Genomic DNA, 23,797 nt, shown 5'->3' on the forward strand with positions numbered 1-23,797 from the left:
GTACACCTGCAGGTTGTTGTTCTCCAAAGTGTTCACACCCTCTGCATATGTCTATTACCTGCAGCAGCAGCTGTGGTGCACACAGCTCTATGCAAAGGTTTCTACTACAGACTTAACCTCTATGATGATGGAGTCTCCTTGCCCCAGTAATGTCCCTCTCAACAGCTAAGAAAGGGGCCCTGGTCTACATGAAGGCCTTATATATTGCACAGTGGTCACATGTCATAGCTAATGATACTGCAATTCAGCTGTTTAGGCTGCAATTAGCATATCAGAGTCACAGATTAGTTTAGAGACCATTACCTGCTAATGAGAAGCATGTTAAAAATGCAAGCAGCTGGCTACAAAGAAACATTCTGTATGACACTTTCTCACACAAAGCATGCTTTTGCGAAACATTATCAGATGCACATTGCAACAGAGGAGTACTGCACTCCACCAGGTATGTAACTGCTTTTTGTGTATAACAGGATGCAGATGGGAGGATGGAGGTATGGGGAATAGGGATTACAGCAGTAAGCCTGTCTTAGATCTGTGGTACTGACATGTTATTGATACCCTGTTGTCTTACACCTACCTACAGGGAATGTACAATACATCAGGGTTGCATTGTCTTTTGTAATTGTGGCACACTGGTGTACTGTTCCTATATAGTGGTTGTAATAGCACACTGTTATTTGTCTGGCACTGGTCTTATGACATATTATTGGGTAGTTGGCCTTAGGGGGCACACTACAGTAGACTGGAGTGTTGGGTGTATGATCATACAGCCGAATCTCTCATGGTACACAGGGAAATAATTCAGTAATGATACTATCTCAGTTGTATCCACACACATAGTATGTAGTCACACTGTGGGGTATGACATGTGTGAGCAAGCAGTGGATAGTGCGAGCCATTTTGTTCTTGCTGTATCTGTACATAGTGGACATCCATCCTGTAATGTGTTTCACTTTTGCTGTCTTTCAGGAATAATGTATCATAGATGCCATGCCCCCTTCTCAGATGTAGTGAATGAACTGATACTTGAAGGACTACAGCAGTATCACCACATTCTCCTATCCAGGGGGAGGCATAATGGGGAAAAGTGGGCTGCACTGTGAGAAGACCTTGTCTGGGACATGAATGCCAGTGGTCACCAGGACAGGACATATGAACAGGTTCGACACCACATTACAAATGTGGTGGATGCTGCACGATGAAGGGCAGCTGACATAGCCAGTGATCTGCCATCACCATTGAAGGGCCTGCAGCAAAACAACCACTCATAGCCAATGAGGAATTCCTGGTGAACCTAGGGGCACACAACAGATCACAGGCACCCATCCTACCATACATCGTGGAGGTGGGTGCCACAGTGTCCACAGCAGAGGAGCTTGCAGGTAAGCTTATTGTGATCACACTATAATACTGCAGCCGTCATTCTGTGTACATACCTTTATGTCAGGTCTACATGCTTTGGGGGGGAGGTTTAAGCTCAGTCGTACACTCAAACTCAGAATGTCACCACTACATCAAGTAACACAGTAGCCACCGCACATGTGAAATATATGAAGGTATTACCTTATTGTGCCGCAACATGCAGTGGTACTGAAGTTACCTCACCCTCACCTTTTTACAGGTTCATCAGGTGTTATCCAAGGCCATGGTCCTGCTCCTGGTAAGCTTGATACTATTGTGTTATGGAACATATATATGCTATTAAAGTTAAGGACAAGAATACTGCCTATGTACATTTAATCTGTGTGCAACCAGAGAAGAATGTTTGTATGTTCCAGTCTGGAACATTTACCTGAGGTTCTTAGAGTGGGTAATCACAAGACTGTAGCTGAATGAACAGAAACACTTCTGCAGTTATTGTTAAGAGTGAATAAGCCTTGTGGTTTACATGAGGCAATTAATCCAACATGCCTTTTAAACACTGAAAGGTTGATGGTACATACCTTAGGCATTGCAACTTGTATTTGTATATACTTGTTAAGATAGGTGTACTGGGTTTTATGTGTTGTTTTATCAAGTATAGTGTCATATTGCACAACTAAAATGTAAACTGTACTGGTCAAGTTTCACCTGATTTACCTGATGTGCTCGTTATAAAGGCCTTGAGTCGAATATGTATTTTGTTGTGAGGAAGTATGTAGTGCATGAATGTGGAGATGAGATGTGAGACTGGTACTGCAGTTGTGGATCCTCATTATTATGAGTCTTTATGGATTTTCCATACATAATAGCACAGGTAGTAATGTATTGCTTTTGTCTTGGTTTTCACAAATGACCGGGTGATTGGGATCTCTACCCCACACAACCTGATGCCAGTGCCTCTTTGGACTCTGATGATGATGGTGGCCACAGTGAGGCATGTGTGGGGTTGTCAGGGGCTGAATCTGTCCCAGAGGCTGACATCCCTCTTCTGGCCCCATTGTCACCACACACATCAATATGCCCACACATACCCAGTCCACAGAGGCCATAAATATTGGACAGTCAGAGGGTGAATACATTGAACAGAACAGTGTGGCAACTATGGCTTCAGTGAGTGCAGACACTGGCCATAGCCAGAGAGCTGGCAAGGTCCCACACAGGTGGACTGACAGGGGTGCTCATAACAGGACTATTGCCCATCCACCACATGCTGCAGGTGTCACATCATGGGTCATTCACAGCATGTTTTGGGCCATCTGAATAAAACACCAAATGTATGCATAGGGTTATGGATGCAGCACAGTGTGACATCTGTGACTGCCTCCAACACACCGGGACACCCTGGATCAATTCACTGATGCAGTGGACAGATGGTGGGCTGAGACAGTGTCTGTCTTGGATCGCACATTGTCTGTGCTAGAATGTTTGGTTGGAGTAGGGCATCAGATCCATGGATTTAGGTCAACATCACTGTCTACTGAGAGTCCACATGACTGTGCATAGTTACACTCCCATACCGGCAGTACATCCAGTGCTACAGAGGGGACTGTGCTGTCCACACCATGATGTGGCAAGCCATAGGCTTGTGGTCCATGAGGGATATGGTCCAAGCAGGTGGCAGTTACCATCAGGTACTAGCACTGCATCTGACCTTGGGCATGGTGGTGCCAGTGCAAACCCAGGAAGAGCTAGTTCAAGTGTTCCAGGCCAGAGATGGTGAACTGTCAACTCTGCCATATTTGGTCCAAAGCTGTACAACATGCACACTTGTACAGCTAGCACTGAGCTTGACTGTGTACACACACACACATTCACACACCACTGTCACATGCAGGTCACCTACAGACACACACAGCACCTTTCCATGGTCCACCTAACATGCTTCCCTTCCTGACTCACACACATGTTGTCAAGTGTTTGGGCCAGCCTAGGCCTCCACCTCCCTCACACAACACTCTGTGCAAGTGATGATACCTGTGCCACATCCCTGTCACTCTTCGCTTCGATTCATGGAAATGAAGTTATGTGTCTGATGCACAGGGTAATTATATTGATATGTACTTGTGTAGTACAGTATTGTTTTGCCATGCCACTTGAAGTGGTCACCACCATATACTGTATGCTGACATGTGTCATGAGTATGCAACATACTTTTGTGTACCTTATGTTGTATGATATTGTACTGGCAGTATTGTTACACAATGGCAGGTATGCCATGGACCTGTGTATGTTTCTGTTCCAGGCAGGAGTCTGAGGGGATAACCTATGGACACACTTTGGCAGTAAAGAGGTACAGGATGGAATGGCAACACAGAAGAAATATGACTTCAGTAAGGTACAGCAGTATACGTGCATGGTGCCATAGGTTCATATATGTATGACAGTCTAATAAGGACAATAGGACAATGGCAGCAGTCAGTGTACTCATGCATTCATAATTTATGATAACTTCTGCTACTCTTGATATGTGTCACCTGTGTTTTCGGAGATTACGCATCTACAAGTTATGGTGATGGAGTGTAACCATCTACAGATATCCTGTCTCTGATTCAGACAGTTGGCCAGCATCAGTTATGATTATGTTCTGCATCCCATTGTGTAACCTGCACATGATGTGTGTCACAGCAGATGTGTGCTTTATGTGCATGGGGGGGGGCCTGTTTCATGTAGGGTGTGCTGTGTGTATTACTTAGTCTCCCCAGTATGTACTACATAAACCATGTTGATGTTGTAGGTGTGTAGAGCACGTGAGAAATGTGTTACTCCTGTCATGACAACATGGGAGGTACACAGTGGGATCTGACACCTCCCTGTATGGGGACTTACACATCCCCTTTAAAGCATTTAGGAGACAGACTCCATTTGTATGGCCATGACACAGACTCCATAGGACATGTTTTCTACATTGTGTATTGGTGTACCATGGCGCCTGTGTGACTGCTACAGATGTATGATATGCCTATGTGCTGACATGGTGAGGGTGCCATTGCACACAGTGATAGATATGCTGGCTGCCACATTCAGCATAACAGTGACAGTCTGACATTTACATCCAAAACCTGTCAGCATAGGTGGTCCAACAGTGAATGCATCCCCACTTCCTAATGAACAGTGACAGTCAAATAGTACAGTACAGTGTGTTGATACCTTCATGTGTAATGGTTCAAGTGTGTATGGTGTGTGGACAGTACAATATTGTGGTGGGGTGGATGATATCCCACAGGATAGTATCGTGCAGTGGTTGGCATGTCTGTGTCTCTAGCTCTGACAATAACCAACCCTGTCATAGGCCATCATGGATAACTGTTAGGTTTGTGTGTGAGTCAGTGACAGTTCCTAATATGCAACCACCTGGTAATCACCAGTTATTTATACTTTGCTAGTCATTTTTGTTTCTACTATTGTCTTACATCCATTACACAGTGCAACAGTCATATGGCTCATACAGTCACAGGCAGTAGGCATGATCTGGCATTGAACAACATTAACAGTGTTTGGCCCAGTGTCAGCAGATGTATGACAGTGTTAGTGCTGGTATCCATGCTAAACCCTATCATGGCATTTCAGGTGACATGGCTCAGAGATCTGGGGACGCTGCTTGGTATTACATGCTAGTTGTCCTCTGTGCAAGTAAGTATTGCAGTTGCTTCCATCATGTTGCAAGAAGAGAGTCATGCACTATATCTGTACAGACCACAGACAAACGCATTAGGGAAGTGTGATATGCACACACTGTGTTGCCTACTCATGCTGTGGCAACCTTGTCTGACGCATGGTCCAGGTCCTTACCTACAATGCCCTGGAACAGTGCTATGACATCCCCACATGGGGTACTAACATATGACATGATGTGTGTAGCAATATGGGTGACCACTACAGCCACCCTAATGTGAGGTCCATCCTGGTGGGATCTGACCACAACAGTCTCCTTCAAACTACCAGCATGTAACACCTTGCAGAAAATACAGACTTATATGTCAAGAAAGCCATTTCTTATCTCCTGTGGGATGCTTGACATAGCTTGACTGCATCTTCATCTTCAGATGGGACAGGAATGTCTGCAGAGCTCTACACCCATGCATTATGTCATCAGCATTACAACTACACAAACCTGGCTGTACAGGACAGGAGGGACATAGGCACATCATGGCTCAGCACACCTGACTGGTGGACAAGTGCCATTAGCAGGCTGTGTGATAACAGCTGGACATTGCTGTGTGACAGTTAGGGTGGGAGTGCCCCCCCCCTAACAAAGAAGTGCAACCTCCTCAGGTAACAGCATCACACAGTGTTGCTTTGATGTTGTGTAGACATGGTAAGTGATATCTGTCACCAATCATACAAAGCAGGACTGGAGCACACAAAGTAGTTACATGTGTAACCCCAAAGGGGAGACCCAAATAGTCACTGACCGTAGATGTCTTGATGGCACATATGATGGTTCTGTACTCATAGCTAACCTGTACTCCCACGCTATCTGCATCATGCACACTCCCTAGTCCACACAACATGTGAGACATGACATTCCTACAACCTGTCCCATAATCACTATATTGACAGAGCAGTTCATAACCGGCCTCACAAGGGAAGACACACCGCATCTATTGTACATGCTAACATTTCAGGCTAAATCCCACCTGTAATTTGGCAAGGGTTACTAACACCATTGGGAAGCTCTTTCATTCATACTGACACCACTATCTGCACACCAGCTGAGTGGACTATGGCACCTGTTCTACCCTTTCACAAAGGTGGTACATTTACTGACCAACATAACTATACAAGTCTTTGTGTAAATATCTATGTCTGTATGGCTGTGGGGCAATCATCATGCAGTCTGTATGGCTGTGGGGCGATCATCATGCAGTCTAAATGGCTGTGGGGTGATCATCATGCAGTCTGTGTGGCTGTGGGGTGATCATCATGCAGTCTGTATGGCTGTGGGGTGATCAACATGCAGCTGATCAGCACATATATCTGTGGTGTAAACACGGCTAAATGTACACATTTTGGATGTGTGACAGAGGGTGCATGACTGTAACACATGGTGGACATTTCAGATACAGTCAGCAGGGACATGGGTGATGGTACATCAGGCTGTACACCCCCAGACTGAGCCAAATCATCTGACTATACCACCCATTCTGGCAACATATACAAACCACCCACTTAGGCATCCATGATGCTGTCATTTTATGGGTCACTACATGGCCCATTACTGGCAGACATATACAACATAGGGACATCCAACTCCAGTAGTTGATCTGTAAGCAGCAGGGCCCAACAGGGGGCAGTCCTGGGTCCTCTCCTGCTTGGACTTCATGTCACCACAGTACACACAAATACTGAATGACTGTGGGTGACAATGTTGGCTGCTGAATGCTAATTGTGAGCACTCAAAGAGTCTCTGTGTTATGTCAGTATCCTGCAAGAGGGTATTGCAAACACATGCTTGGTGATATATTAATGGCCATAATCTCCAAATGAATATATATGTAGTATCATTTCCATCAGGTCAATCTGTGTCCCCAGTAAGTAGCACATCAATCCCAACATGTGATGTACATACCCAGGGTTGAAAAGTGGGGACACAGACCTGGCCACACAGGATTACACCTAATGTGCCTCAAATCACTGTGTCTCTACAGTAGTATAGCAGAAATCATATGATATAGCTGTGGGCACAGTCACTAGTGGGTGACGTACTCATAACCTCCACATACTCTTCCCACAGCATACCAATATCTGGGTGCAATGGTCATTTGTTGGTGTAGATTACCAAGCTGTACTGGCACTTGCACAGAACAGTATGGACCCTCACAAGGTCACTTCACATCTTCAGTATGTGTTCACTGCTGATCATCTGAAATGGGTGTCATTGTCACCTGTGGCATATAGACTACTCAGAGGTGATCTGTGCCTAGCATACAGGGCAAGGTGTGTCCCTGATGGATGGCATATGCTGCCTATCTGTAGGGATTATAGTAGATGGATGACTCACTCTAAGGACATTATCCTGTTAAGTGACCTTAGTACTACATGCTTGTGGGAAACATTTGTCTAGCAGACATAAACACAACCTTGAAACAGATGCTGCCTAATGGTACACAGAGCACCTCAGTGCACCTCAGCACATGACATCTGTTGGGCTGTGTGACCGTCATCTCAACACATGGCATCTGCCGGAGCCCCTCTGGACTGGGGCAATATGTGCTGATCTTGTACCGAGGGGTATACAGATGTCTCTGATTGTGAGGGCTGAATGGCCATTATGCTAGTTAAATTCATGTGTCCTATGGGTCCATAACATGATGTATAATGCTGTAACAGCCTCACACATAAACATGTCTGCATTCAGGCTAGGACCACTTCGACTCACTGCATACGGGACATGCCAAGGCACACACATAGTGCTAGTTGGTTGTATGTAGATTAGAACACTTATCTATGTACTAGTACACATTACAGATCACAGTACTTGATGCATGCAACACACCTCATGTCTGTAAGTACTATCAATTTAGAACATATAATGCTTGTTGATATCAGCAAATCTTGTTGTGGTCAGTCATTTGGGGGCTACATCACCCCGTGCAAATAAAATAATGTGAAACTCTACCTATGTGCACATTACAAGGGTTATCACATATATGCCATATGGATTTACACACACACCAAGTTGGTTGGAGTGAGATTAGACTCCTATCAATCTAAGCTTTTACATTATAGAGCACAATACTTATCACATTCAGCACAGCTTATGTCTGATACTACATTGTCAGCTGTAGTCTTAAGGTGGCTGACATAATTAGGCCTTGTAGAAGAAGGCAGTTTGGAAGCCAGCAGCAAGATACAGGCCCAAAAAGTGCATAACCATTGTAGGTGGATAGCCCATGGCATGTTTGTTGGTTTACAGGAGTACACAGATGCACACACATGCACACACACACACACACACACACACACACACACACACACACACACACACACACACACACACACACACACACACACACTCACACTCACACTCACATACACACACTAAGTGGACTGGAGTAATGTTAGAACTCCTAGCTATGGAGGCTTATACACTATAGATCACAATACTTATCAAGTGTGCCACGGCTTACACCTGAAACTATGCTGTCAGCTGGCAGTCTTAAGTTGGCTGACATCATCAGACCTTGTAGAACAGGGCAGTGTGGAGGCCAGCAGCAAGTCATGGGCCCAAAAATGGCATAACCATTGCAGCTGGATAGCCCATGAGGGGCTGTCAGTTGCTTTGGAGGAGTGTATAACTATATATATATATATATATATATATATATATATATATATATATATATATATATATATATATACATACATACATACACACACACTCACATATACATGCACCAAGTGGGCTGGAGTGAGAGTAGATCCCCTACTTATCTAGGCTTATACAATATAGATCACAATACTTATCACATGCGCCACAGGTTAAGTCTGTTGTACATGTGATTGCAGGTACAGTACTTGTGCCTTAAACAAACTAGGTTTCTGTTGAACAGCATCTGAGGCCTGTAGAGTGATATTGCTTTGTATTGTTATCTGCATCTAGTCCATATTCAATGATTTACCAGAAAACCACAAATGTATGAGTAATAGACCAAAATATGAGGCAAAACTCTGGACATTCTGTGAAAATCTAGACAGTTGAAGAGGTATGTAGACTGTCAGTCTGTGTGCGGTGTAACATTATGACCCTCAGTCACATATTAAGTAGAGCAGACAGCTGGAAAATGCTGTGGACATTTAGACCAAAGTACAGTACTGAAGAAACAGGGGCAGATATTAAAGTCTGTAAAGCACAAAATCCCAGACTGGAGTACAAGTAAGTGTTACCTGGAGTCACTTTATAAGTACTGACAGTCCTAATGGGCATGCCCATACACTTAATTAAATGAGCGCAATTATGTTGCACCTTCATCAAAATGATCTGTTATGTAGAGATGTGTCTATACATACAGACATATGCATATACATATATGTCTGTCACTATCTCTCTCTCTCTCTCTCTCTCTCTCTCTCTCACATACATAGTATATCTATTGGTATGCAGTGTCAAATAGATATATACTGATTCATAGGATCATATGTTCATAGGTGTTTACTAGCCTAATGACCACAAGAGCCTTTTTAAGACTAGCCATGCATCCCAAATCTCTGACAAGTTCTGATACCCTTGATAAGTGTAAGCATGGGACTGGGAGATAAACCATTTACATATATATATTAAAATGATACAGAGACTCACTCAATATATCTACAAAACACATATACATATCATACACACAGACACACACACACACACACACACACACATATACACAGAGCTGCATTTATTTATACATCCCTATTATATACAGAAATATGTGTGTAGATGTCTGTATTGTCCTACATACTCTAATAATGGTGAGTAAATATTCACCATCACACATCCATACAGTTGCTCAAGGGATCCAAACTAAGGGCACAACAGTACATAATCCTCTTATCTACAGACCCCTGTGCCTGCTAAATGTCATCACATAGACAGACATAGGTGAGCAGATGGTGTAATGTATAATGTTGTCAATCCATGCATGGACAGGGCTCATTGTTCTTGCACACAGGTTTGCCTATCTAACTGCAAGCAGCCATATATGGCCATACTGGTAACTGTAGACACATAGCTAGGATATTAACAGTTATCTCACTTAGGAAAATAGATGCAAATAACAGTATGAAGCAATATCACTCCTCAGGCCACAGATCCTGTTCATATCAAGCCTAGTTTGTGTAATGCACAAGTACTTATCCTGCAATCACATATACAACAAACTTAATCTGTGGTGCATGTGATAAATAGTGTGTTGTATGGTGTATAAGAGTATAAGCAGGGGTTCTAATCTCATTCCAGCTCTCTTGGTGTGTGTGTGTGTGTGTGTGTGTGTGTGTGTGTGTGTGTGTGTGTGTGTGTGTGTGTGTGTGTGTGTGTGTGTGTGTGTGTGTGTGTGTGTGTGTGTGTGTGTGTGTGTGTGTATATCCCACTGCAAAACAACTGACAGGCCCTCATGAGCTATCCACTTGCAATGGTTATGCACTTTTTGGCCTTGTAACTTGCTGCTGGCTTCCAAACTGCCCTCTTCTACAAGGCCTGATGATGTCATTCACCTTTAGAATACCAACTGACAGTGTAGTATCAGGCGTATGCTGTGGCACATGTGATACATACTGTCAGGTGTGGTGTATAAGACTAGATAGGTAGGAGTTCTAATCTCACACCAACCCACTTGGTGAGAGTATATATAGCCCTGTGGCATAAAAATGGTAACTTTGGTAACTGAAACAAAGGTAAGGTTTTGCAGTTATTTGCAGTGGTGATGTGCCCCCCCCCAAAGGACTTATCACAACAAAGCCTGCTTATATCATCAAGCATAATATGCCTAAACCGATAATACTAGCATATATGAGGTATGTTGCATGTAGCATGTACTGTGATCCAGAGTGTGTACCATTATGTAGGTAAGTGTTCACATCTACATACAGCCAATTTGCACTATGTGTGTGTCTTGGCATGTCCTGTATGCAGTGATTGGAAGTGGTGCTAGCTTTAATATAGCCATGTTTGTGTGTGAGCTTGTTGGAGCACTTTACATCATGTTATGGAACCACAGGGCATTTGAAATGAACTAGCATAATGGCCATACAGCTCTCATGATCATAGGCATCTTCATACCCATAGTTACAGGATCAGCACATATTGCCCCAGTCCAAGAGGGACACATGAAGACATACTGTGTTGAGATGATGATCACCCAGCCAATCATACAGATGGCATGTGCTGAGGTGCACTTTGGTGTTCTGTGTGCCATTAAGCAGAGTTCTGTTCCAAGGATGTGTTTAAGTCTGTTAGACAAATCTCTCCAGCAAGCATGTAGCACTAACATCACATACTAGATTAATGTCCGTACAGTGAGTCATCCATCTACTATGCTTCTTACAGATAGGCAACATATGCAATCAAAGGCACAGATCACAAATGAGTACTCTATATGCCACAGGTGACAATGACACTCATTGCAGAAAATCCATATTGAACACATACTGAAGATGTGAAGTGTCCTTGTGAGGGACCATACTGTTTTATGCAATTTCCAGTACTGATTTACAAGGTACGTCAACAAATGGCCATTGCACTCAGATACTGGCACACTGATGGAAGGATAAGTGGAGCTTATGAGTATGTCACTTATAGATGACTCTGGCCTCAGCTATGCCATATGATTCCTACCATACCACCGTAGAGACATGGTGATCTGAGGCACATTAGGTGTAAACCTGTGTGATGAGGTCTGTCTGCTTAGTTCTTTCACCCCTGAGTATGTACAGCACATGTGCTATGTACCAGGTACACAGGTCTAACTGATGGAAATTATACTACGTATATATTTGCATGGAGTTTATGGCCATTAGTATGTCAACAAGCATGTGTTCACAATACCCTCTTGCAGAAGAGTGACATACCACAGAGAATCTATGAGTGCTCACAATTTGCAGGCATCAGCCAACATTATTAGCCACAGTGATTCAGTAGTCACATGTATTGTGGTTACATGGATTCCAAGCAGTAGAGGACCCAGGACTGCTCCCTTTTGAGCACTGCTGCTAACAGATCATCTGTTGGAGGTGGATGTCCCTATGTTGCATATATGTGCCATCAATGGGCCACTTAGTGACCCCTACAATGACAGTATCATGGATGCCTAAGTGGCTGCTTTGTAAATGTTGCCTGAGCAGGGGATTTAGTCAGATGGCTTGACTCAGTCTGGGGGTTGTACCCCCTGACATACCCTTACCCAGGTCCTTGGTGACTGTCTAGGAAATGTCCATCACATGTAAAAATCATGCTCCCCCTGCCACACATCTAAACTGTGTACAATCAACTGTGTGTAGATCACATATATGTGTGCTGATCATCTCCATGATGATTGCCCTTATGGGCATACAGATACAGATACTTAGACAAAGTGGTGTATAGTTATGTTGGTCAGTGGATGCACCTCCTCTGTGCAAGGGTAGAACAGTTGCCATTGTCTACTCAACTGGTGTGCAGCCAGTGGTGTCAGTATGATTGCAAGGTTGTCCCAATGGTGCTAGTAATCCTTGTCAGATCACATGTGGGATGCAGCCTGGAATGTTAGCATGTGCAAAAGATGCTGTGCATCTCCCATTGAGAGGCCAGTTACGAACTGCTGTGTAAATACGGACGTTATGGGACATGCTGTAGGAATGTCATCTGTCACATGTGGGATGCAGCCTGGAATGTTAGCATGTGCAATAGACGCTGTGCATCTCCCATTGAGAGGGCAGTTATGAACTGCTGTGTAAATATGGAAGTTATGGGACAGGTTGTAGGAATGTCATCTGTCACATGTGGGATGCAGCCTGGAATGTTAGCATGTGCAATAGACACTGTGCATCTCCCATTGAGAGGCCAGTTATGATCTGCTGTGTAAATATGAAAGTTATGGGACTGGTTGTAGGAATGTCATCTGTCACATGTGGTGGGGACAAGGGAGTGTAGTTGATGTAGACAGTGTGGGAGTACAGGTTACTTATGAGTACAGACCCATCATATGTGGCATCATGATATCTGAGGTCAGTGACAATTTGGGCTTGCCCTTTGAGGTCACACATATAACTACGCTGTTTATTGTGTTTCTGCTATGTGTGGGTGGCTAATTTTGTCACTTACCATGTCTACACAACATCATAGCAACACTATGTGTTTCTTTTAGCTGATGAGGTTGTGCCTGCATGTTAGCATGGCAACGTCACCCTGATGGTCACAAAGCATTGTCCACCTGTTATTGCACAGCCTGTCAATGGCAGTTGTCCAGCAGTCAGGTTTGTTGAGTCATGATGAGCTTGTGTCCCTCCTCTCCCATACAGCTAAGTTCATGCAGTTGTAATGCTGCTGACATAATCCATGGATGTAGAGCTCTGCATACCTGCCTCTTCCTTCTGAAGGGAGAGGTGCAATCACGCTATGTTAACCATCCCACAGAAGGTAATAAATGGCTTTCTTGACATATATGTCTGTATTGTCTGCAAGGGGGGGTACATGCTGGTAGTTCTAAGGATACTGATCTGTGGCCAGATACCACCAGGGAGGACCTCATATTGGGGGCTGTAGTGGTCACCATATTAGTAAACACATGATGCAATACATTAGATCCTTGTGTGGCAATGTCACAGCACTGCTCCAGGGCATTGTAGGTAAAGACCTGGATGATCCATTAGGCAAGTGATCCACAGCATGGCTAAGCAACACAGTGTGTACATGTTACACTTCCATAATGTGTTTGTCTGTGCTCTGCACAGACACCTTGCATGACTCTCTTCTTACAACATGCTGTAAGTAATTGCAATACTTACTTGCACAAAGGACAACTAGCAGGCTTTGCCAAGCAGTGTCCCCAGATCTCTGAGTCATGTCACCTGAAATGCCATGATATGAGTTAGCATGGATACGAGCACTGACCCTGTCATATACCTGGTGACACAGGACCAAACACTGTCACTTGTGCTCAAGGCCAGATCATGTCTACTGACTGTAATCAGCAGAGTGCATTGACTGTTACACTATGCAAGGGATGTCAGACGTAAGTCTCACTCCACCAACCATGGCCTGATGGCAAAACAACGCTGCATTGCACAAGTACATGTTAAGTAATATAGTCACCCTGTGCATCAGACACATAGCTTCATTTAACTGCATCCATGGCGAGGATGGCAGGGATGTGACACAGGTATCATCAATTGCACAGGGTGTTGTGTTGGAGTGCAGGAGGCCTAGGCTGACCCAAATGGTTGATAGCGTGTGTGTGAGTCAGGAAGGGAAGCAGATAAGATGCTCCATGGAAAGGTGCCGTGTGTGTCTGTAGGTGACCTGCATGTGACAGTGGTGTGTCTGTACACAGAAAATCTCAGTGCTTGCCCTACATGTGTGTATGTCAGACAGCTTTGGACTGTACATAGTAGAGTTGACAGTTCACCTTCTTTGGGCCTGAACATGGGAAATGGCTCTGCCAGGAGTTTCACTGACACTTCCATGCCCAAGGTCAGAAAAAATGCTAATACCTGACAGTGACTGCTATCTGCCCGGACCGTGTCCCCCAAGGGAATGCTCAGGACCATGAGCCCATGGCCTGTCATGTCAAGGTGTGGACAGTACACTCCCTTCTGTAGCACTGGGTGTGCTGCCATTATAGTAGCGTGACTGTGCATGGCCATACTGACCTACATCCACATGTCTGATGCTCAACTTCAAACACACATTCCAGCACAGATAATGTGCAGTCCAAGACTGACACTGTCTCAGCCTACCTTCAGTCCATTGTATCAGTGAATCAATCCAGGGTACCCCAATGAGGTGGAGGCAATCACGGATGTCAGACTGCGCTGCATCCATACCCATAAACATATATTTGGTGTTCCATTCAAAACATGCTTGTGCCTCTGTGACAGACTGAAACATGTACTGAGTGACCTGTGAGGTGAACCTTGCAACAAGAAGTGGACTGACAGTGGACCTCCTACAAGCACTCCTGTCAATCTGCCTGTGTGAGACCTCACCAGCTGTCTGGCTATGGCCAGTGTCTACACTCACTGGAACCATAGTTGCCACACTTTCCTGTTCAACGTCCCCAACCTCTGACTGTCCAATATCTGTGGCCTCTGGGGACTGAGTATGTGTGTATATACTAACTGTGTGCTGTGAGAATGAGGGAAGAAGAGGGATGTCAACCTGTGGGACAGATTCAGCCCCTGAAACCCGCACCTGTGCCTTGTGTTGCCACCATCATCATCAAAGTGTGAGGAGACACTGGCGTCAAGTTGTGTAGGGGACAGACACCACACCCCTTGGTCACCTGTGATGACAAAGTAAAATGCAGTTCATTAATACCTGCACTATTATGCTCTGTAGTACTATGTTGTGATCTATGTAAGGATCTATACACTGCCATCACTATGACAGACCTTTTGCAACCCAACCTCATATAGTAAGAAGAGGACAGTACTCTTCCCACTATCAGCTGTAGTTACTTGAAAATAACATCTCATTACACTGCAATCTCATCAGCAACAGTGAGGTACACTGTTGACATTTGTGTAGACTCTGCACAGTTGACACACGGAGCACTCTGTCATGTCCTGACAATACCATCACATCTATGAGTGTGTTCACACCTACAAGGCATAGGTATGACTCTCACATGTGTACAGTCAGAAAATATGTGTGTTGGTGGCAGTCGTGCTGACAGTACATCAATGCAGGCAGCAGGCCTGAGATGGCAGTCTAGGGATTACATTGCTGTTGTAGAAGAAGGCAGTTTGGAAGCCAGCAGCAAGATACAGGCCCAAAAAGTGCATAACCATTGTAGGTGGATAGCCCATGGCATGTTTGTTGGTTTACAGGAGTACACAGATGCACACACATGCACACACACACACACACACACACACACACACACACACACACACACACACACACACACACACACACACACTCACACTCACACTCACATACACACACTAAGTGGACTGGAGTAATGTTAGAACTCCTAGCTATGGAGGCTTATACACTATAGATCACAATACTTATCAAGTGTGCCACGGCTTACATCTGATACTATGCTGTCAGCTGGCAGTCTTAAGTTGGCTGACATCATCAGGCCTTGTAGAACAGGGCAGTGTGGAGGCCGGCAGCAAGTCATGGGCCCAAAAAGTGCATAACCATTGCAGCTGGATAGCCCATGAGGGGCTGTCAGTTGCTTTGGAGGAGTGTATAAATGTATGTATATATATATATATATATATATATATATATATATATATATATATATACATATATACATACATACACACACACTCACATATACATGCACCAAGTGGGCTGGAGTGAGAGTAGATCCTCTACTTATCTAGGCTTATACAATATAGATCACAATACTTATCACATGCGCCACAGGTTAAGTCTGTTGTACATGTGATTGCAGGTACAGTACTTGTGCCTTAAACAAACTAGGTTTCTGTTGAACAGCATCTGAGGCCTGCAGAGTGATATTGCTTTGTATTGTTATCTGCATCTAGTCCATATTCAATGATTTACCAGAAAACCACAAATGTATGAGTAATAGACCAAAATATGAGGCAAAACTCTGGACATTCTGTGAAAATCTAGACAGCTGAAGAGGTATGTAGACTGTCAGTCTGTGTGCGGTGTAACATTATGACCCTCAGTCACATATTAAGTAGAGCAGACAGTTGGAAAATGCTGTGGACATTTAGACCGAAGTACAGTACTGAAGAAACAGGGGCAGATATTAATGTCTGTAAAGCACAAAATCCCAGACTGGAGTACAAGTAAGTGTTACCTGGAGTCACTTTATAAGTACTGACAGTCCTAATGGGTATGCCCATATACTTAATTAAATGAGCGCAATTATGTTGCACCTTCATCAAAATGATCTGTTATGTAGAGATGTGTCTATACATACAGACATATGCATATACATATATGTCTGTCACTATCTCTCTCTCTCTCTCTCTCTCTCTGTCTCTCTCTCGCATACATAGTATATCTATTGGTATGCAGTGTCAAATAGATATATACTGATTCATAGGATCATATGTTCATAGGTGTTTACTAGCCTAATGACCACAAGAGCCTTTTTAAGACTAGCCATGCATCCCAAATCTCTGACAAGTTCTGATACCCTTGATAAGTGTAAGCATGGGACTGGGAGATAAACCATTTACATATATATATTAAAATGATACAGAGACTCACTCAATATATCTACAAAACACATATACATATCATACACACAGACACACACACACACACACACACACACACACACACACACACACACACACACATACACAGAGCTGCATTTATTTATACATCCCTATTATATACAGAAATATGTGTGTAGATGTCTGTATTGTCCTACATACTCTAATAATGGTGAGTAAATATTCACCATCACACATCCATACAGTTGCTCAAGGGATCCAAACTAAGGGCACAACAGTACATAATCCTCTTATCTACAGACCCCTGTGCCTGCTAAATGTCATCACATAGACAGACATAGGTGAGCAGATGGTGTAATGTATAATGTTGTCAATCCATGCATGGACAGGGCTCATTGTTCTTGCACACAGGTTTGCCTATCTAACTGCAAGCAGCCATATTTGGCCATACTGGTAACTGTAGACACATAGCTAGGATATTAACAGTTATCTCACTTAGGAAAATAGATGCAAATAACAGTATGAAGCAATATCACTCTGCAGGCCACAGATCCTGGTCATATCAAGCATAGTTTGTGTAATGCACAAGTACTTATCCTGCAATCACATATACAACAAACTTAATCTGTGGTGCATGTGATAAATAGTGTGATGTATGGTGTATAAGAGTATAAGCAGGGGGTTCTAATCTCATTCCAGCTCTCTTGGTGTGTGTGTGTGTGTGTGTGTGTGTGTGTGTGTGTGTGTGTGTGTGTGTGTGTGTGTGTGTGTGTGTGTGTGTGTGTATATCCCACTGCAAAACAACTGACAGGCCCTCATGAGCTATCCACTTGCAATGGTTATGCACTTTTTGGCCTTGCAACTTGCTGCTGGCTTCCAAACTGCCCTCTTCTACAAGGCCTGATGATGTCATCCACCTTTAGAATACCAACTGACAGTGTAGTATCAGGCGTATGCTGTGGCACATGTGATACATACTGTCAGGTGTGGTGTATAAGACTAGATAGGTAGGAGTTCTAATCTCACACCAACCCACTTGGTGAGAGTATATATAGCCCTGTGGCATAAAAATGATAACTTTGGTAACTGAAACAAAGGTAAGGTTTTGCAGTTAATTGCAGTGGTGATGTGCCCCCCCAAAGGACTTATCACAACAAAGCCTGCTTATATCATCAAGCATAATATGCCTAAACTGATAATACTAGCATATATGAGGTATGTTGCATGTAGCATGTACTGTGATCCAGAGTGTGTACCATTATGTAGGTAAGTGTTCACATCTACATACAGCCAATTTGCACTATGTGTGTGTCTTGGCATGTCCTGTATGCAGTGATTGGAAGTGGTGCTAGCTTTAATATAGCCATGTTTGTGTGTGAGCTTGTTGGAGCACTTTACATCATGTTATGGAACCACAGGGCATTTGAAATGAACTAGCATAATGGCCATACAGCTCTTATGATCATAGGCATCTTCATACCCATAGTTACAGGATCAGCACATATTGCCCCAGTCCAAGAGGGATACATGAAGACATACTGTGTTGAGATGATGATCACCCAGCCAATCATACAGATGGCATGTGCTGAGGTGCACTTTGGTGTTCTGTGTGCCATTAGGCAGAGTTCTGTTCCAAGGGTGTGTTTAAGTCTGTTAGACAAATCTCTCCAGCAAGCATGTAGTACTAACATCACATACTAGATTAATGTCCGTACAGTGAGTCATCCATCTACTATGCTTCTTACAGATAGGCAACATATGCAATCAAAGGCACAGATCACAAATGAGTACTCTATATGCCACAGGTGACAATGACACTCATTGCAGAAAATCCATATTGAACACATACTGAAGATGTGAAGTGTCCTTGTGAGGGACCATACTGTTTTATGCAATTTCCAGTACTGATTTACAAGGTACGTCAACAAATGGCCATTGCACTCAGATATTGGCACACTGATGGAAGGATAAGTGGAGCTTATGAGTATGTCACTTATAGATGACTCTGGCCTCAGCTATGCCATATGATTCCTACCATACCACCGTAGAGACATGGTGATCTGAGGCACATTAGGTGTAAACCTGTGTGATGAGGTCTGTCTGCTTAGTTCTTTCACCCCTGAGTATGTACAGCACATGTGCTATGTACCAGGTACACAGGTCTAACTGATGGAAATTATACTACGTATATATTTGCATGGAGTTTATGGCCATTAGTATGTCAACAAGCATGTGTTCACAATACCCTCTTGCAGGAGAGTGACATACCACAGAGAATCTATGAGTGCTCACAATTTGCAGGCATCAGCCAACATTATTAGCCACAGTGATTCAGTAGTCACATGTATTGTGGTTACATGGATTCCAAGCAGTAGAGGACCCAGGACTGCTCCCTTTTGAGCACTGCTGCTTACAGATCATCTGTTGGAGGTGGATGTCCCTATGTTGCATATATGTGCCATCAATGGGCCACTTAGTGACCCCTACAATGACAGTATCATGGATGCCTAAGTGGCTGCTTTGTAAATGTTGCCTGAGCAGGGGGTTTAGTCAGATGGCTTGACTCAGTCTGGGGGTTGTACCCCCTGATATACCCTTACCCAGGTCCTTGGTGACTGTCTAGGAAATGTCCATCACATGTAAAAATCATGCTCCCCCTGCCACACATCTAAACTGTGTACAATCAACTGTGTGTAGATCACATATATGTGTGCTGATCATCTCCATGATGATTGCCCTTATGGGCATACAGATATAGATACTTAGACAAAGTGGTGTATAGTTATGTTGGTCAGTGGATGCACCTCCTCTGTGCAAGGGTAGAACAGTTGCCATTGTCTACTCAACTGGTGTGCAGCCAGTGGTGTCAGTATGATTGCAAGGTTGTCCCAATAGAGCTAGTAATCCTTGTCAGATCACATGTGGGATGCAGCCTGGAATGTTAGCATGTGCAATAGATGCTGTGCATCTCCCATTGAGAGGCCAGTTATGAACTGCTGTGTAAATATGGAAGTTATGGGACATGCTGTAGGAATGTCATCTGTCACATGTGGGATGCAGCCTGGAATGTTAGCATGTGCAATAGACGCTGTGCATCTCCCATTGAGAGGGCAGTTATGAACTGCTGTGTAAATATGGAAGTTATGGGACAGGTTGTAGGAATGTCATCTGTCACATGTGGAATGCAGCCTGGAATGTTAGCATGTGCAATAGACGCTGTGCATCTCCCATTGAGAGGCCAGTTATGAACTACTCTGTAAACATGGACATTATGGGACAGATTGTAGGAATGTCAGGTGTCCCATGTGGTGGGGACATGGGAGTGTAGTTGATGCAGAAAGTGTGGGACTACAGGTTACTTATGAGTACAGACCCATTATATGTGGCATCATGATGTCTGAGGTCAGTGACAATTTGGGCTTGCCCTTTGAGGTCACACATATAACTACGCTGTTTATTGTGTTTCTGCTATGTGTGGGTGGCTAATTTTGTCACTTACCATGTCTACACAACATCATAGCAACAGTATGTGTTTCTTTTAGCTGATGAGGTTGTGCCTGCATGTTAGCATGGCAACGTCACCCTGATGGTCACAAAGCATTGTCCACCTGTTATTGCACAGCCTGTCAATGGCAGTTGTCCAGCAGTCAGGTTTGTTGAGTCATGATGAGCTTGTGTCCCTCCTCTCCCATACAGCTAAGTTCATGCAGTTGTAATGCTGCTGACATAATCCATGGATGTAGAGCTCTGCATACCTGCCTCTTCCTTCTGAAGGGAGAGGTGCAATCACGCTATGTTAACCATCCCACAGGAGGTAATAAATGGCTTTCTTGACATATATGTCTGTATTGTCTGCAAGGGGGGTACATGCTGGTAGTTCTAAGGATACTGATCTGTGGCCAGATACCACCAGGGAGGACCTCATATTGGGGGCTGTAGTGGTCACCATATTAGTAAACACATGATGCAATACATTAGATCCTTGTGTGGCAATGTCACAGCACTGCTCCAGGGCATTGTAGGTAAAGACCTGGATGATCCATTAGGCAAGTGATCCACAGCATGGCTAAGCAACACAGTGTGTACATGTTACACTTCCATAATGTGTTTGTCTGTGCTCTGCACTGACACCTTGCATGACTCTCTTCTTACAACATGCTGTAAGTAATTGCAATACTTACTTGCACAGAGGACAACTAGCAGCCTTTGCCAAGCAGTGTCCCCAGATCTCTGAGTCATGTCATCTGAAATGCCATGATATGAGTTAGCATGGATACGAGCACTGACCCTGTCATATACCTGGTGACACAGGACCAAACACTGTCACTTGTGCTCAAGGCCAGATCATGTCTACTGACTGTAATCAGCAGAGTGCATTGACTGTTACACTATGCAAGGGATGTCAGACGTAAGTCTCACTCCACCAACCATGGCCTGATGGCAAAACAACGCTGCATTGCACAAGTACATGTTAAGTAATATAGTCACCCTATGCATCAGACACATAGCTTCATTTAACTGCATCCATGGCGAGGATGGCAGGGATGTGACACAGGTATCATCAATTGCACAGGGTGTTGTGTTGGAGTGCAGGAGGCCTAGGCTGACCCAAATGGTTGATAGCGTGTGTGTGAGTCAGGAAGGGAAGCAGATAAGATGCTCCATGCAAAGGTGCCGTGTGTGTCTGTAGGTGACCTGCATGTGACAGTGGTGTGTCTGTACACAGAAAATCTCAGTGCTTGCCCTACATGTGTGTATGTCAGACAGCTTTGGACTGTACATAGTAGAGTTGACAGTTCACCTTCTTTGGGCCTGAACATGGGAAATGGCTCTACCAGGAGTTTCACTGACACTTCCATGCCCAAGGTCAGAAAAAATGCTAGTACCTGACAGTGACTGCTATCTGCCCGGACCGTGTCCCCCAAGGGAATGCTCAGGACCATGAGCCCATGGCCTGTCATGTCAAGGTGTGGACAGTACACTCCCTTCTGTAGCACTGGGTGTGCTGCCATTATGGTAGCGTGACTGTGCATGGCCATACTGACCTACATCCACATGTCTGATGCTCAACTTCAAACACACGTTCCAGCACAGATAATGTGCAGTCCAAGACTGACACTGTCTCAGCCTACCTTCAGTCCATTGTATCAGTGAATCAATCCAGGGTACCCCAATGAGGTGGAGGCAATCACGGATGTCAGACTGTGCTGCATCCATACCCATAAACATATATTTGGTGTTCCATTCAAAACATGCTTGTGCCTCTGTGACAGACTGAAACATGCACTGAGTGACCTGTGAGGTGAAACCTGCAACAAGAAGTGGACTGACAGTGGACCTCCTACAAGCACTCCTGTCAATCTGCCTGTGTGAGACCTCACCAGCTGTCTGGCTATGGCCAGTGTCTACACTCACTGGAACCATAGTTGCCACACTTTCCTGTTCAACGTCCCCAACCTCTGACTGTCCAATATCTGTGGCCTCTGGGGACTGAGTATGTGTGTATATACTAACTGTGTGCTGTGACAATGAAGGAAGAAGAGGGATGTCAACCTGTGGGACAGATTCAGCCCCTGAAACCCCCACCTGTGCCTTGTGTTGCCACCATCATCATCAAAGTGTGAGGAGACACTGGCGTCAAGTTGTGTAGGGGACAGACACCACACCCCTTGGTCACCTGTGATGACAAAGTAAAATGCAGTTCATTAATACCTGCACTATTATGCTCTGTAGTACTATGTTGTGATCTATGTAAGGATCTATACACTGCCATCACTATGACAGACCTTTTGCAACCCAACCTCATATAGTAAGAAGAGGACAGTACTCTTCCCACTATCAGCTGTAGTTACTTGAAAATAACATCTCATTACACTGCAATCTCATCAGCAACAGTGAGGTACACTGTTGACATTTGTGTAGACTCTGCACAGTTGACACACGGAGCACTCTGTCATGTCTCGACAATACCATCACTTCTATGAGTGTGGTCATACCTACAAGGCATAGGTATGACTCTCACATGTGTACAGTCAGAAAATATGTGTGTTGGTGGCAGTCGTGCTGACAGTACATCAATGCAGGCAGCAGGCCTGAGATGGCAGTCTAGGGATTACATTGCTGTTGTAGAAGAAGGCAGTTTGAAAGCCAGCAGCAAGATACAGGCCCAAAAAGTGCATAACCATTGTAGGTGGATAGCCCATGGCATGTTTGTTGGTTTACAGGAGTACACAGATGCACACACATGCACACACACACACACACACACACACACACACACACACACACACACACACACACACACACACACACACACACACACACTCACACTCACATACACACACTAAGTGGACTGGAGTAATGTTAGAACTCCTAGCTATGGAGGCTTATACACTATAGATCACAATACTTATCAAGTGTGCCACGGCTTACATCTGATATTATGCTGTCAGCTGGCAGTCTTAAGTTGGCTGACATCATCAGGCCTTGTAGAACAGGGCAGTGTGGAGGCCAGCAGCAAGTC

Source organism: Protopterus annectens, chromosome 16.part0 (genome assembly GCF_019279795.1).
Source record: "Protopterus annectens isolate FY-2018-M chromosome 16.part0, PAN1.0, whole genome shotgun sequence".
Classification (NCBI taxonomy): domain Eukaryota; kingdom Metazoa; phylum Chordata; order Ceratodontiformes; family Protopteridae; genus Protopterus; species Protopterus annectens.